At 34.2% G+C, this 16,592-nt stretch overlaps 1 pseudogene; it reads right to left on the bottom strand.

Moving 5' to 3' along the window:
- The window catches only part of LOC101042572 (melanoma inhibitory activity protein 2-like), a 194,822-nt pseudogene extending 178,576 nt beyond the window's left edge, over positions 1–16,246 (bottom strand).
- Between the last annotated feature and the right edge of the window lie 346 nt (positions 16,247–16,592).

Below are 16,592 nucleotides of genomic sequence, written 5' to 3'. Positions count from 1 at the left end.
TGTAAATAGTCATTCCCACCTTAGCAGCTGACAGCCTTTCCCTTCCGGCCTAATTAGCCATATTCAATTTCAAACACTAGGCAATCGAGTCAGCTTACACTGTTCAGTCCAACTCCAGCCATTGGGGAAAGGGCACAGAAAAGGAATTACATTAGGTATAAAAACCCTTGCTCTACCCCACTGGGTGTGCTCCTGCAATTGCATCAGACACAGGCAGCATCCTTCTGCGGAAGTAAATTTGCCTTGCTGAGAAATCTTCTGTTTGAGTGCTCATTTTCTTGGCAACTCTGAGTTCTTATTTCCAACAAACAGACATCTCAAAAGTATAAAGTTGGACCTCTTTTGTAACTTATTCAAAAATCTTATTTTATATACTCCAGCTTCTCAAATACTTCTCAAACTTCCTTTCAACTGGTCACAGCATCTTCGTAGTTGCCTCATTAACTAATGTGTTTAATAAAATTGTTGATGTATATTCATCTTAGATTTTCATAATAGCAATTATATTAAAATTATCTTTTAATATATTTAATATATTGCAAACATATAAAAGAAAATGAAATTGACAATGATGTCCTCATACTCAACAAAAGAAACAAAATATCACCAGCATATTTTGAAATTTCTTGTGTTCTCTTCTTGTCCTTCATCACACTCTCCTCAGCTCCCTCCATACCCTAATAGATTAATTTTGACACTGATGCTTTTCTTAAATTTCTTTAGTACATATTTCTATAAAATACTTATATTCATATGAGATATATGTAATATATGTATATATTCATATATAACAGATAGTTTGCAAGCTTTTATAACTTACATATTTGTATTTGTATAACTTACATGTTTGTATTCTTCTTCACCTTGCTTTTTCCTACTCAGTGTTGTATTTGAGAGGTGTATCCATATTGACAGATATAGCTCCCGTTTATTCACTTTAACTACTGTATAATAATTCATTGTATAAAATATTACTTTTAGGTAAAAGCTTTTATGAATGTTTAGGTAGCTCAGATTTAGTCTTACACATTTTCCCCTTTCTGTATTTGTAAGACACTCCCTGAAATACATTATTAGGAGTAAAACTTGGGGTCATAGGAACTTTACTAGCTGTTTCCACATTGATCTCCCAAGTGGCTTTACCATTTATTCTTGCATAACAAAACTTGGTAGTGCCACTTTTAAGACTGTTGCCTTTCAGAGGAATGACAAATTATATCTCATGGTTTTTTTTCTTTATTTTATTCTCTTTATTATAAGTGTCACTGACTATCTTCTATTAATTAAACAGACTGATTTCTTCTGTAAATTGCTAGTGATGTAGGATTTTTGGCTCCTTAGCTTAGCTAAATACAGGTTCTTGTCTCATGACCTAAAAGAACTAGACACACAGACACATTCAGGCATGAGGAGGGCAGAATGTATTTAGTGAAAAGGGAGCTCTCAACAGAGGTGGGTCCTATCAGCAGGTTCCAACCTCACAGACTAAATACCAGGCCACCACACAGGAGCTGAAGAGGGTATCCTCCCTTGTATAAGGTGTGGATTCCTGGTGGCTCCACCTGATTTCCACAGTGCATGTGAGTCTCCAGTCCATTGCAGTCATGCTAAGGCAAGACCTTGTGACGGTTTCCTTACCTGCAAAAACACATCTGGTGCAAATAGTATTGGGGTGGGTCAGAGATTCTCCAGGGACCCTTACTTATTTGCCTAGCTATTTGTCTGACTCCTATCTCTATCACTAGTAAGTGAATGTTGCTCTTTTTCTTATAATATGCCTACATAATATGGAAATTTTCATATTTTACATCACTAAACATTTGTAAATTACAGGTGTTGCAAATAGTTTCTTCATCTATAGTTATCATTTTATGTTTTATGGTATTATTTTGGTGAAAAAAGTTTTGCATTATGATTCTAAGCATATATATCAATCTTTTCTCTTATGGTTTTTGCTCTTTGTGTCTTGTTAAATAGATCCACTTCTACTCTTGGGTTATATTAATACATTTCTATAGTCCTCTATACATTTTTAAATATTATTGAGCTTTGCATAAATTCTCTCAGCAATTTACTTTTTTATAGAATGGGAGTTAGAGACTCTATTTTAATTTTTTTCCTTTGGATAACCAATTGTCCTAATAAATTTATTGAAGAGTACATTCTTTTTACAACCATCAATGGTGCCACCTCTGACATAATTCAAGTTGCCATAAATGTTCAGTTTTGGTCCTGAACTCTCATTTGTGTTCTATTGATCTTATTATTCATCACTGTACTGATTTCACACTGCTTTAGAAATTGTCATCTAGCTTCTTTTTGAGGAATTTAAAATGATCATATTTATTTCCCCTTTAATAATTCATTTATCAAATAATAAGCACCTGCTATATGCCTGGAAATATTCTTGGTGCTAGAGAGAACTAATAATAACTAAGGCAAATTGGCTTTATGAAGCTTACATTTTGTGGAATTATCAGATGATTAACAAACACATGCATAATGCAATGTTAGTGATCGGCAATATATAGAAATACAAACTGAATGAGAAGACAACAATGGCCTATCTTAAGTAAAGTCAATAACAAAAGAACTCTCTTTAGAGGGAATATTTGACTTGAAAGCAGTGAAAGGAAGAAATAAACTATATAATTATATGTAGTAAGAATATTTGTGGCAAAAGGAAACAAGTACAAAGGCCCTGAGATGAAAATGCATGTCTTTGAGAAGCAGAAGAAAGGATGGTTTCACTAGAATGGAGTAAACAAGGAGGGAAGGGAGAAAATGAGGCCAGGAAATGTTATATCTAGGGCTTTGAAGGTTATAGTTAAAATACTGGATTATCTTAAGTGTCTTAGGAAGACTTCTAAGTAAAAATCCTATAGAATCATTTACACATCAGTAACATTGCTTAGGATGCTGCATGAACTGTTATTAGGAAGGCAAACATAGAAGCAGATTTGGAAGCAATTTAAATGATCTGGGCAAAGATGATTTGGCTTAAATTGGGATGGTAGCAATGGAAGTGGAGGTAAATGATTTCATTTGCTATATACAGTTGGTCCTCTTTGCCTGCTGTTTCTGCAACTGTGGATTCAACCACAAATAGAAAATGTTAAAATATGTGTGTGTGTGTATAAAATCTAACAATAAAAATAATACTAAATTTAACAAGTAATACAGTACAATGAAAATTTACATTTTATTAGGTATTATAAGTAATGTAGAGACTGTTTAAATTATACAGAAGGATCTGCTGTAGGTTACATGCAAATATTATGCCACTTTATATGAGACACTTGAGCATCTGCAGATTTTTTGATATGGAACGGTTCTGGAACCAATTCCCTGCAGATACTGAGGGACAACTGTATTCAAATGAAATATATATGGCATCTGAGAAATTGTGAAATATGTAAAATAGCAGTGAAAAACAGTTGTTAGCATTTCCTGTGCAATGGTGAGGTTCATTTGTGACCTAATAAAAACTGGAAAAGAAGTATGTTTGGAGAGAGAAGAAATAAAAACAGTAAGTTTTTGGTTTTGGAATGCATAGGTTTGCCAAGTGTACTAGATTCAGGTGGAGACACTGAGTAAGCAGTTGAATATATGAGTTGAAGATCAGAAGAGAAGCTGAGGCCAGTGGTATAAATTGGATATGACCACCTAGCTTTGAGGAGTTTAAAGTGCAAAAGAAAAATGCACTGGAGTCTTAAAGAATTCCAATGTTTAAGGCTAGGAAGATGACAGATATCTATCAAAGGAGGCTATGGGAGTCAATAAAGTCAAAGGAGGGCCAAACCAAGTCCAGAAATTGATTCACACTACTCAAAGAAATCAGAAATGACACAAACAAATGGAAAAACATTTCATGCTCATGGATAAGAAGAATCAATATCGTTAAAATGGCCATACTGCCTGAAGCAATTTATAGATTCAGTGCTATGCCTATGAAACTACCATTGACATTATTCATAAAACTAGAAAAAAAACTATTTTAAAATTCATACAGAATCAAAAAAGAGTCCAAATAGCTAAGGCAATTCTAAGCAAAAATAACAAAGCTGAAGGCATCATGCTACCCCAATTCAAACTCTACTACTGGGCTACAGTAACCTAAATAACGTGGTACTAACACAAAAACAGACACATAGACCAGTGTAGCAGAATACAGAACCCAGAAATAAGTTCCCACATCTACAGTTATCTGATCTTTGGCAAACCTGACAAGAAAACAAGCAATGGGGAAAGGACTCCCTATTCAATAAATAGTGCTGGGATAATTGGCTGGCCATATGCAGAAGATTAAAACGGGGCCCCTTCTTTACATCATATACAAAAATTAACTCAACATGGATTAAAGACTTAAATGTAAAGCCTAAAATTATAAAAACCCTGAAGACAATATAGGCATTACCATTCAGAACATGGGCACAAGCAAAGATTTCATGATGAAGATGCCAAAAGCACTTGCAACAAAAGCAAAATTGGCAAATAGTATCCAATTAAACTAAAGATTTTCTGCACAGCTAAAGAAACTATCAATAGAGGAAACAGATAACCTATAAAATGGAGGGACGTTTTGTAAACTACGCATCTGACAAAGGTCTAATATCCAGCATCTATAAGGAACTTAAACACATTAGCAAGAAAAAAAATTGAACAACCCCATAAAAAGTGGTCAAAGGAATGAAAAGACACTTTTCAAAAGAATACATGCACGTAGCCAACAATCATATGAAAAAAAGTTCATTGCTGATCATTAGAAATGCAAATCAAAACCACAATGCGATACCACCTCACACCAGTGAGAATGGCTATTATTAAAAAGCCAAAACAAGAAAAAAAAAAACAGGTGCTTGTGAGGTTGTAGAGAAAATATGAATGCTTATATACTGTTGGTGGAAATGTAAATTAGTTCAACCATGTGGGAGACAGTGTGGTGATTCCTCAAAGACCTAAAGACAGAAATACTATTTGATCTGGTAATCCCATTACTGGGTATATACCTAAAAGAAAATAAGTCATTCTATTATAAAGACGAAGGTACATGTTAACCTCATTCCAACACTATTTATAATAGCAAAGACATGGAATCAATCTAAATGCCCATCAGTGATAGACTGGATAAAGAAAATGTAGTACATATACATCATGGAATACTATGCACCCATAAAAAGAATGAGATCATGTCTTTTGCAGGGACATGGATGGAGCAGAAGTACATTATACTTATTAAACTAATACAGGAACAGAAAACCAAATACCATATGTTTTCACTGATAAGTGGGAGCTAAATTATGAGAACACATGGACACATAGAGGGGAACAACACACAATGGAACATACAGGAGGATGGAGTCTGGGAGGAGGAAAAGGATTAGGAGAGATAACTAATGGGTAATCTTAATACCTGGGTGATGAAATGATCTATACAACAAAACTCCATGACACGAATATGCCTATGTAACAAATCTGCACATGTACCATTGAACATAAAAGTCAAAAATAAATTGATTTATGGAGGAGGCAGTAAATACACCGTGTCAGAAACACTGTTAAATTTCACCATGAATACCTTAGATGAAAATAAAATTTACTATCATTGAGAGCAGAAATGAGTGGCATCAAGTTAAGATAGAAATATATCAAGCAAGAAATCTACTGAGCATTTTTAAAGGAAGTATTCATGTAGAAGACTCCCTGAAATACACAGCATTCCAATCTTGAGAACTGGAATATTAGCCAGATCTATAATTTTCTGTGTAAGTTAATAATATAAGGTCCCTGTTTTAAAACACAAGAATAATTAATCTTTTTATGTTAAGAGAAAGAATTCTTGCATAGAAGATGCTAAACTAAAGATTATAAACTATGTAAACACTATCTCTGTTGTCCCATAAAGTTCACACTCCTTAGTTATTTTTCTGTTGTTTTTCTGTAGGTGTGTATACACACACACACACACACACACACACACACACACACACACAATTTTTTAAAATTGCATTTTAGGTTCTGGGGTACATATGAAGAACCATGCAGGATTGTTGAATAGGTACATACATGCAAATGTGGTTTGCTGCCTTCATCCCCATCACCTATATCTAGCATTTCTCCTCATGTTATCCCTCCCCAACTCCCCAACCCCCACTGTCCCTCCCTTAGTTCCCCCCTACAGACCCCAGTGTGTTATGCTCCCCTCCCTGTGTCCATGTGTTCTCATTGTTCAATACCCGCCTATGAGTGAGAACAAATGGTATTTGATTCTCTGTTCTTGTGTCAGTTTGCTGAGAATGATGGTTTCCAGGTTCATCCATGTCCCTACAAAAGACATGAACTCATTGTTTTTTATGGCTACATAGTATTCCACAGTGTATATGTGTCATATTTTCCCTGTCCACTCTATCATTGATGGCCATTTGGGTTGGTTTCAAGTCTTTGCTATTATAAACAGTGCTGCAATGAACATTCATGTGCATGTGTCCTTACAATAGAACAATTTATAATCCTTTGGATATATATCCAGTAATGGGATTGCTGGGTCAAATGGAATTTCTATTTCTAGGTCCTTGAGGAATCTCCACACTCTTCCACAATGGTTGAAGTAATTAACACTCCCACAAACAGTGTAAAAGTGTTCCTATTTCTCCACATCCTCTCCAGCATCTGTTGTCTCCAGATTTTTTAATGATCGCCATTCTAACTGGCATGAGATGGTATCTCAATGTAGTTTTGATTTGCATTTCTCTGATGACCAGTGATGATGAACATTTTTTCATGTTTGTTGGCCTCATATATGTCTTCTTTTGTAACGTGTCTGTTCATATCCTTTGCCCACTTTTGAATGGGCTTGTTTGTTTGTTTCTTGTAAATCTGTTTTAGTTCTTTTTAGATTCTGCATATTAGCCCTTTGTCAGATGGGTAGATTGCAAAAATTTTTTTCCATTCTGTTGGTTGCTGGTTCACTCTAATGATTGTTTCTTTTGCCATACAGAAACTCTGGAGTTTAATTAGATCCCATTTGTCTATTTTGGCTTTTGTTGCCAACACTTTTGGTGTTTTAGTCATGAAGTCCTTGCCTATGCTTATGTCCTGAATAGTTTTGCCTAGGTTTTCTTCTAGGGTTTTTATGGTGTTAGGTCTTATGTTTAAGTCTTTAATCCATCTGGAGTTAACTTTAGTGTAAGGTGTCAGGAAGGGGTCCAGTTTCTGCTGTCTGCACATGGCTAGCCAGTTTTCCCAACACTATTTATTAAACAGGAAATCCTTTCCCCACTGCTTGTTTTTGTCAGGTTTGTCAAAGATCAGATGGTTGTAGATGTGTGGTGTTGCCTCCGAGGCCTCTGTTCTGTTCCATTGGTCTATATCTCTGTTTTGGTACCAGTACCATGCTGTTTTGATTACTGTAGCCTTATAGTATAGTTTGAAGACAGGTAGCGTGATGCCTCCAGCTTTGTTCTTTTGCTTAGAATTGACTTGGCTATGTGGGCTCTCTTTTAGTTCCATATGAAGTTTAAGTTGTTTTTTTCCAGTTCTGTGAAGAAGGTCATTGGTAGCTTGATGAGGAATAGCATTGAATCTATAAATTACTTTGGGCAGTATGGCCATTTTCATGATATTGATTCTTCCTTATTTTTTTAGCCATGATGATCTGGTTCCTTTCAAATCCCACAGCCTCATTTAAATTTTCTTTTTCCTTTACATCTTCTATTCTGCATCCAAGCCACAGTGATTTTTAAAAATTAATTGTAATTCCATCAAAACAGTATGTGTTCTATTTTGTTTTGTACATACTTTTCTTTCTGAAATTATCTCATAATTTTGCTTTGATAATTTAACAATTCCCCCAAAATGTACATGACATGACATAATGTAAATCCTATTTACATATCAACTACTCAGTTAGGTTTCTCCTTACTTCCAATATCTTTTAATATAATTTTATTACTTCTTTTTTTTAGATAATTTCTGTGCTCTTAGAGAAGTAAAATTCATAATATCCCCTAAGCAAAAGATGGCAGAGTTAGGAGGTCTGTCTGGATTCAAATTTCATGCTCTTTCCATGGTGGATGTGATTTAATCCACTTAATTAATATCCATTCCCTACTTCACAAACTCTTCATGTTGTGCTCTGATGTTGCTTCTAGACCAACAGAGTCATTTTATTCAAAAATAAAAATAACAGCTCTTCTACCCCTGCCTTCTTTAATGAGGATGAACAGCTACAAATGTGAACTTTCTGAAGGCATAGATAACTTTGTCAAATCCGTGTCACATAAAAAAGAAAAATATTAGGAAATAAATCACACTTTAGAGCTGGTTCTTGAATAATGTCATTTTATCAATGTGGTTTGGTTACAATAGTGATGAGAAAAAATATTGATTCCCAGCCAGGGCCACAGTCTGTGTGGAAGATCCACGTTTTTCCCACATCTGCTGAGGTTATCTTCAAGCATTCTGGTTTCTTCCCACATCCCAGAGCTGTGCATGTTAGGCTCATTGGTGTGTTTACACTGTCCTAGTGTGACTGAGTGTGGATGTGCATGAGGGCCTTGCTGAGAATGGCGTCCAGTTCAGCATGTTTTCCTGCCCTGATCCCTGAGCTGCTGAGATAGGCCTCAGCCACCCACAACCCTGAACTGGCATAAGTGAGTAACTTTATTTCATTTGCTAATATAATTAATATTAAAATGTTCTGCATCTTTATTTTTGTGACTAGAAGTATGCTGCAGGAAATTAATTTTATTTTTATTTTATTTTTTTTAAACAAGGTCTTACTCTGTCACCTGGGCTTAAGTGCAGTGGCTTGATCTGGGATCACTGTAGCCTCAAACTCCTGGATTCAAGAAATCCACCCACCTAGGCTTCCCAATGTGCTGGGATCAGAGGTGTAAGCTACTGCTCCTGGCCAAAAATAAAATGTTGCTTATATCAATTAGCCTATGGTAAAAATGGTTTCATTATAGGTTACTTTTACTTAAAGTCACTTTTTCCTAGAACCTTTCAATAATACTAACTAAGGAGTTACCGTATTAGGTAATGTCTTCCTAGAAAGCACAATAACTGTTTATCTTTGAGAAGTTACATATACTTTAAAGAAATTAACTTTCATATGAAGAAAATAAAAGAAATATTTAATTAAATAAACTAGCTTATTCCACACTACAAAAACAGGGGTCAGGAAATAAGCTCATAACTGATTTCAGAAAATTTGATAAAAATGAAAACAATATAGAAGACATGATATAAATGATACCAAACCTAATCTCATTAGCGAAGGTTTGTCACATAGAGCTCTAACTTATTAGGTTGGTGTCACTGAAAGTAATGACAAAAACTGCAATTACATTTGCACCAACCTAATATGATAGACAACAGTATCAATTTTAGGAAACCATCAATTCCAGAGACCTTATTCTGCAGGAATGTTATAGACTTGATCAATCCTCACAACCCTTACCATTCACACCTTTGATTACATAATTTTCAATTTAATTTATAAGTATTTATTTTTGTCAATATTTTAATTTTTATTCATATATTATTAATAGTGTAGTCTTTTTACTATTCCATTTTTAATATGGTTTTTAAAAGCACAGTAGTCTTGGCAGGTTGTAATAGTCGTCTACAGTGAGTAACCACTTTAATTTGAATCACTAGTAAAGAAAGCTGCATGAGTAGCATTCAACTAACAGATCATACTCTTAGTTTGTGATTTATATTTGGTGTTCTGATTCAAGGGCTAATGAAAAGGTAATGCTGAAGAAGTAAGACAAATCAGCTGCTAGTTTATTTTTAAGTGAAAGGCTCAATAGCTCCAGGAATTGTTCATTTATTCAAATAACTGTGTACAATGCTGATATCTGTTCCGTTTAATTTTATGAAGCCATTAATAAATAAGGAGCAAAGATACCAATTATTTAGTATTAGACACATATACTGCCAGGAAATGCATACTGAATTTGAGGTACATGAATAAAGATTTTTCTTAATCTTTTATTCATAAAATCCGAAAGAGTCATTCTTGTTAAAAGAATAAGCCTGTAATCTACAAGTATATACAAAATGTGATTGATTATAGTTGTAGCCAATGAATCTTAAGGATGACCATAGCAGCAAACTGGATAAAGAGGCAAGATCCATCAGTGTGCTGTATACAGGAGACCCAGCTCATGTGCAAAGACAACGCAGGCTCAAAATAAAGGAATGGAGAAATATTTACCAAGCAAATGGAAAGCTAAAAAGAGCAGGGTTTGCAATCATAGTCTCTGATAAAACAGACTTTAAACAAAGATCAAAAACCACAAAGCAGGACATTACATAATAGTAAAGGGATCAATGCAACAAGAAGAGCTAACTATTATAAATATATATGCAGCCAATACAGAATGACCCAGATACATATGGATTCATAAAACAAGTTATTGGAGACCTACAAAGAGACTTAGACACCCACACAATAATAGTGGGAGACTTTAATACCCCACTGTCAATATTAGACAGATCAACAAGTCAGAAGATTAACAAGGATATTCAGGACTTGAACTGACCCCTGGACCAAGTGGACCTAATAGACATCTACAACACCCTCCACCCTAAATCAACAGGGTATACATTCTTCTCAGCACCACATAGCACTTATTCTAAAATCTGCCACATAATTCGAAGTAAAACAATCCTCAGCAAATGCAAAAGAACTGAAATAATAACAGTCTCTCAGACCACAGTGCAATCAAATTAGAACTCAAGATTAAGAAACTCACTCAAAACCTCACAACTAATTGAACAAACAGCTTTTGAACAAACACTGGGTAAATAAAGAAATTAAGGCAGAAATAAAGTTCATTGCAATCAATGAGAACAAAGAGACAATGTACCAGAATCTCTGGGAAACAATTAGGCAGTGTTAAGTGGGAAATTTATAGCACTAAATGCTGGAAAGATCTGAAATTGATACCCTAGCATCATAACTAAAAGAACTAGAGAAGCAAGAGCAAAAAAATTCAAAAGCTAACAGAAGATAAGAAATAACTATTATCAGATCAGAACTCAAGGAGATAGAGACATAAAAAAAACTTCAAAAAAATAAATGAATCCAGGAGCTAGTTTTTTGAAAAGATTAACAAAATAGACAGATCATTAACTATACTAATATATTGTGTACATATATATAATATACATATTATGTATACTTCTATAATATATACATATGTATATATTTTGTATATATGTATATACATACCATAATGTATGATATATATATACATACAGTACATATTATATATATACTATAAAATATACATATACATAATATATACACATATACATACATATCTAATAAAAAGAATACTAAAATCATTATAAATTATTGCTAAATTAGATATAAATCTGATGAATATCCTACAGGGTGATAAACCATAACTTTTGGTGCTATCTTCTTTACAGAGCAGAAATCATTTTTGTCTGTGCAGGACAGAAATCATATCTCTGTTGGACAAAAATATTAACATTTTACCAATTTTCTACAAGCTAACATCTGAATTTACAGTTGTAAAATGTGCAAATCAGTAACAAGAAGTCAGGATTCTATTCACCTTAGATGGGCTAGTCAGGCAATGCCTTACATGAAAACAAATTATGCAATCATATTTTACCTTCCAAGTTTTGGAAAACCTTTTTCTGACCAATGATCATCCCAATTTACAGTCCTCACTGGTCATATGTGAAAGTGCTTGTTTGGCCCCTCATGATTACTATTACCTCTTTTTAAAATGTTTGTCAATTTCATAGATTAAAAACAAAATCTCATAATTTTTAGTATTAATGTAACTGAAAAATTTTCTCAGTCTTATTGAATATTTATTGCTCTTCTTTAAAAAAAATCTATTAATATAATTTGCTCATTGTTCTAGTGGTGTATTTGTATTAGTCTTTTCCTTCTTGATTCATGTTTTTTGATATATTCCTACCAAGTTTTTTCTTAAATTATACATTAATTTATATTTTCTTCTATTTTTATGTCCTTGGCATTTTTATCTTTTCATTTACTTTTTCTTCTTTCATCTCATTTTGAAAACTAATTTTTAGAGCAGTTTGAGTTTGCAGAAAAATTGAACAGAAAGTACAGAATTCCCATATATCCTTTTCTGCCCCACCCACAGACACAGTTTCCCCTATTATTAACATCTTGCATTAGTGTGGCATATCTGTTACAATTGATGAGCCAATGCTGATACATTATTATCAACTAAACTCACATTAGGTTCACATTACATATGCAATGAGTTTTTTTAAAAAATGTAGAAATACTAGCTGATTTTATTATTATCAATTCCAAACAAGTCTTTAAATCAACTAAAATTTATTTAATTCAGCATAATGTTACTTTCACATTTGTCTACAACCACAGTAAATACAGTTCTTGGCATAAAGACACAGACTTTAGAATTCAAAGCTTCCCCACCTGCAAAATTACATATATAAAACTCCCACTATTTTTTATATAATAGTGGGTTAATCAAATTAAAACAGTTATACTATCTATAATAAAATAAAATGGAAATAATTTACTCATAAGATTCATATTTAAATCATCTTTATTTATAAAATACTATCCTGGAATTATAATTCCATTAAGCTTCAATTTTAGCAAAAATGTAAGTAAAGTAAATATAAGTAACAATTACACAGTAACAGCAGTTACTTTAGATTGAAAATGAGATCAGTGAAAATTATTTTTGAAGAAAGCAAAAAATATTGTGAGGTTTCTTGCTGTGGTACTGGATGTTCAGTAAAAATAGTTATACTATCTAGAATAAAATAAATTGGAAATAATTTACTCATAAGATTCATATTTAAATCATCTTTATTTACAAAATACTATCCTGGAATTATAATTCCATTAAGCTTCAATTTAGCAAAAACATAAATATAAGTAACAATTATACAGTAACAACAGTTACTTTAAATTGAAAATGAGATCAGTGAAAATCATTTTTGAAGAAAGCAAAAAATATTATGAGGTTTCTTGCTGTGGTACTGGATGTTCAGTAATAGGCTCATTTGAAGGTGGAATCAACCCTGAAGGATATTTAGCTATTTCTTTATTTGAAAATTGACAACAGAATAATTACTTGATCTAACAAGATAATTTTTACAACATTGAGAAAAATGTACCTCTTCAAATACAGATGATTAAAGAAAGTATTATTACTATTATTATTATTATTATTATTATTATTATTATTATTTTCTGAGATGGAGTCTTTCTCTGTCACCCAGGCTGTAGTAGTGCAGTGGCATGATCTCAGCTCATGGCATCCTCCACTGCCTGGGTTCAAGAGATTCCTCTACCTCAGCCTCCTGAGTAGCTGGGACTACAGGTGTGCACCACCATGCCCGGCTAATTTTTTATATTTTTTAGTAAAGACAGGTTCTCACCATGTTGGCTAGGATGGTCTTGATCTCCTGACCTCATGATCCACCCATCTCAGCCTCCAAAAGTGCTGGGATTACAGATGTGAGCCACTATCCCCAGCCAATATCATTAATTTTTAATGTAATTTTTGTCCTATCTTAACACTTCTTTTAAAAAAGAGTAATTACTTCAAAACATAAACTTAGTGTAAAAATATTTTTTCTTTCATTATCAAAGTCCTTCTCAAAGAACATTTTCATGTAATATAATTTTCACCAAAGGTAAAATTCATATCAGTGATTCCAAATTCTGATTTGATATTATACTAAAACATATCCAGTTATATCAAAGACTACCTTAAAATTCCCCCAAACAAATTCATTTTAATTCACTTTAAACTTTAAAAAGAGAGGCGAAACAAGGGAAGGAATGACTAGATGAGACATTCATATGCAAAGCCTGGTAACCACATATTTCTTCTGCAGAACCCTATAGTTCAAAAACGGTAAAGTATGAATATAAAAACAATATATGATTCCTTTTTCTTATGTGAAGCTTTAAAAGAATTCAATAAATCCAACAATTAGGTCAAACATAATAAATACATTTCAAGCTTTAAATAAGTAGGACTACATCAGAACTACTTATGAAAAAGAGTTTAAAAAATATCTTAGCCAGTAATGTTAAGGCTAGAATATAAATTTTAATTATTTTAACTAACTGCCAGAATAACAAGTTGCTACCAAATAAGATAAAGATAATTTCAGTTTTGTAAGCCCTGCAAAAAGTCAATTATTTTTTGACTACCAAAATACAGAAATAATTCTATATTATTAAGATGAATCAATTTGAAACCTCATTACATTCCACTTATGGCTGCCTGCCTTCCCAAATGGGAAAAGTAATGGTACGCTCACAGAATGCTAGAAAATTTTTTCTTCAACTGTTTTACTATATGAACAGATAGTAAAATTAGTAACTCTGATCAATAAAACACATATTGAGCTTTAAAAACAAATTTTAAAAAACAAGCATACTTGCAAATGGAGCATGTGGTGGACCTGAGAAATCCCTTGGCGGAAATAATCTGTAGAAGCTCCCTTTTCCCACAGAGGTGACAGGGGCCCAGTGTCAGAAGGACCCCTATGAGAATCAATTAACGTATCAGAGCTTGATTCTCCTCTTGCACTGGTATCTGATGGTCCAGAGGATTGCCTGGGCCTCTTAAGTCTCTTCCTTCTCTCCTTGGAAGCAAAGGTGAGAGTCTGGGTGGACCCTTCAACGAAGTTGAAGGAGACAGAAAAGCTCTCATTTCAGATGAAGGCCAACCCAATGGTAAGGGGCCATATGGGGAAGGCTCTCTGCCAAATGGTGCTTTTGGAACATCCAGTACATACGGATCTTTTCCTAGAAGTTCAAATTTAAACTCTAGTTCAGTTAATTTTTGTCTGTTGTGAGCATTTTCTTTCCTTAAATCATGGAGATGTCTTTCAGCAGTTTGAGCTGCAAACCAATTATCATGCGCTTTGTTCTCATAGGAAATAGTGCGCTTTTGATAATAATGCATTGTTCTCTCCAATTCTTCTTCAAGATCTTTGGCTAGGTTTCTATAGGTCTCCAGCTATGCGGTGGCATGGCTGATCCTTTTGTCTACTTTAGAAAGTTTCTCTTCTTTCTCTAATTGGTAATTTTCCTGTGTTGTTAATTTCCTATAGAGTTTCATTTCATTTTCTTGATATAATTTAGTCATTACTGTAAGTTTCTGTTAAAGCTTCTGATTCTCACTTTAAAAATGTGTTTTCTGACTGCAAAGATGCTTGTTTTCATTCTCAAAAGTTTTAATATGCTCTGTAAGCTCTTCCTTTGTTTTATCAACTTCAGATAAATGAATATAAATTTGGGTTCTTTCTCCTTCTAAGCTTTTGAAAGAAGCATTGAACTTAGCAGCATGAATCAGTTTCTTCAAAGCTCCTCTGGAGGATGATCTAAGTATACACCATTTTCTCATTCACCGTTCATTTCTAACTCTAAGTTATCTTCATCTGTTCTGTCTTCTCCAAGCATAGCCGCCCAATCTTTCATCTTCAGCAAGTGTTCAGTCAGTCTTGATGTGATTGCCTTTAGCACTGAGAACTTGTTCTGCATGTACTTTGGAGTTTTCCAATGTTAAATTCTGTTTATTAAGCTCACTCACTGGTTCTTTCCACACTTCAGCTTCTTGCAAAAGTTGTCTCTGGCTTTCCTGAAGTTGAGAATTTTCATCCAAAGCATCTTTTATTGCTATCGCCAGTGGTTCTTCATTCATTGGAAATAAAGTCTTGAAGGTCATTTTGGCTTCAGTGTCTTGTGATTTGAGAGATTTTGACTCATCTTCTAGAGACTGTCTCCTTTTTGAAATATCCACCATCAGTTCATTTGTTCAGACTGTTTTGATTTCTCTTCTTTTAACTCTTTTACTAGACATAGTATTTCTTCCTCAAGTTCCGCATTGGATCTGTTCAGCTTTTCACAGGTTACCTCCAAGCTTTGTGCTTCTGTTGCCTCCTTCTCAAAGCTGGCATCATTTAAAGATAACTCTACTTCGTGGCCTTTATACTCCTTTTGAATAAGGCCAAATGTTTTTCTTCAGTTAGTCTAGAAAGCATTTTAATAAGCTTTTTCTCTCTTCCCACATAAATCCAACTCCTAACCGATCACAAAAAAACCTCTTCACACACACAAAAAGAGAATAGCAAAAAATCCAAAAATAGCTGCCCATATCACCCATTCCCATGGAAAACCGTAAGAAGTAGAATCTGCTCCCATACTTTGATGCAGTGCTGCCATAATGCTACGTAGCACCTCCAGAACCAGCCTCAAGTATGGCTGAGGGGTAGCCTGGGGCTCCTACATAGTGTCAAGGCTACTCTGGCAGTTGCTGCAGTAACACTGGCCTGCTGGGATCACAACAAAGGGCGGAGAACAAGCAGCCTTCTGTCTGGAACCTGAATCCACAGGGGGCAACCAGAGTGGACCACTGCAGAGCAGGCTGCAGGGGGAGCTGTGAAACACTGGGGAGCTGGAAGACATGGGGTGGGAGCGGTGCTGGAGGATGCAGCCACCCACAGGCCTCACAGGCCCATGCTGCCTTTTTAAAAAATTTTTTTACTTTATTTTCAGAGACGGCTTGTCA

This window comes from Saimiri boliviensis, chromosome 7, assembly GCF_048565385.1.
Source record: "Saimiri boliviensis isolate mSaiBol1 chromosome 7, mSaiBol1.pri, whole genome shotgun sequence".
NCBI classification, from domain to species: domain Eukaryota; kingdom Metazoa; phylum Chordata; class Mammalia; order Primates; family Cebidae; genus Saimiri; species Saimiri boliviensis.
The sequence above is the reverse complement of the archived record's forward strand: the minus strand, read 5'-3'. Positions and strand labels throughout refer to the sequence as shown.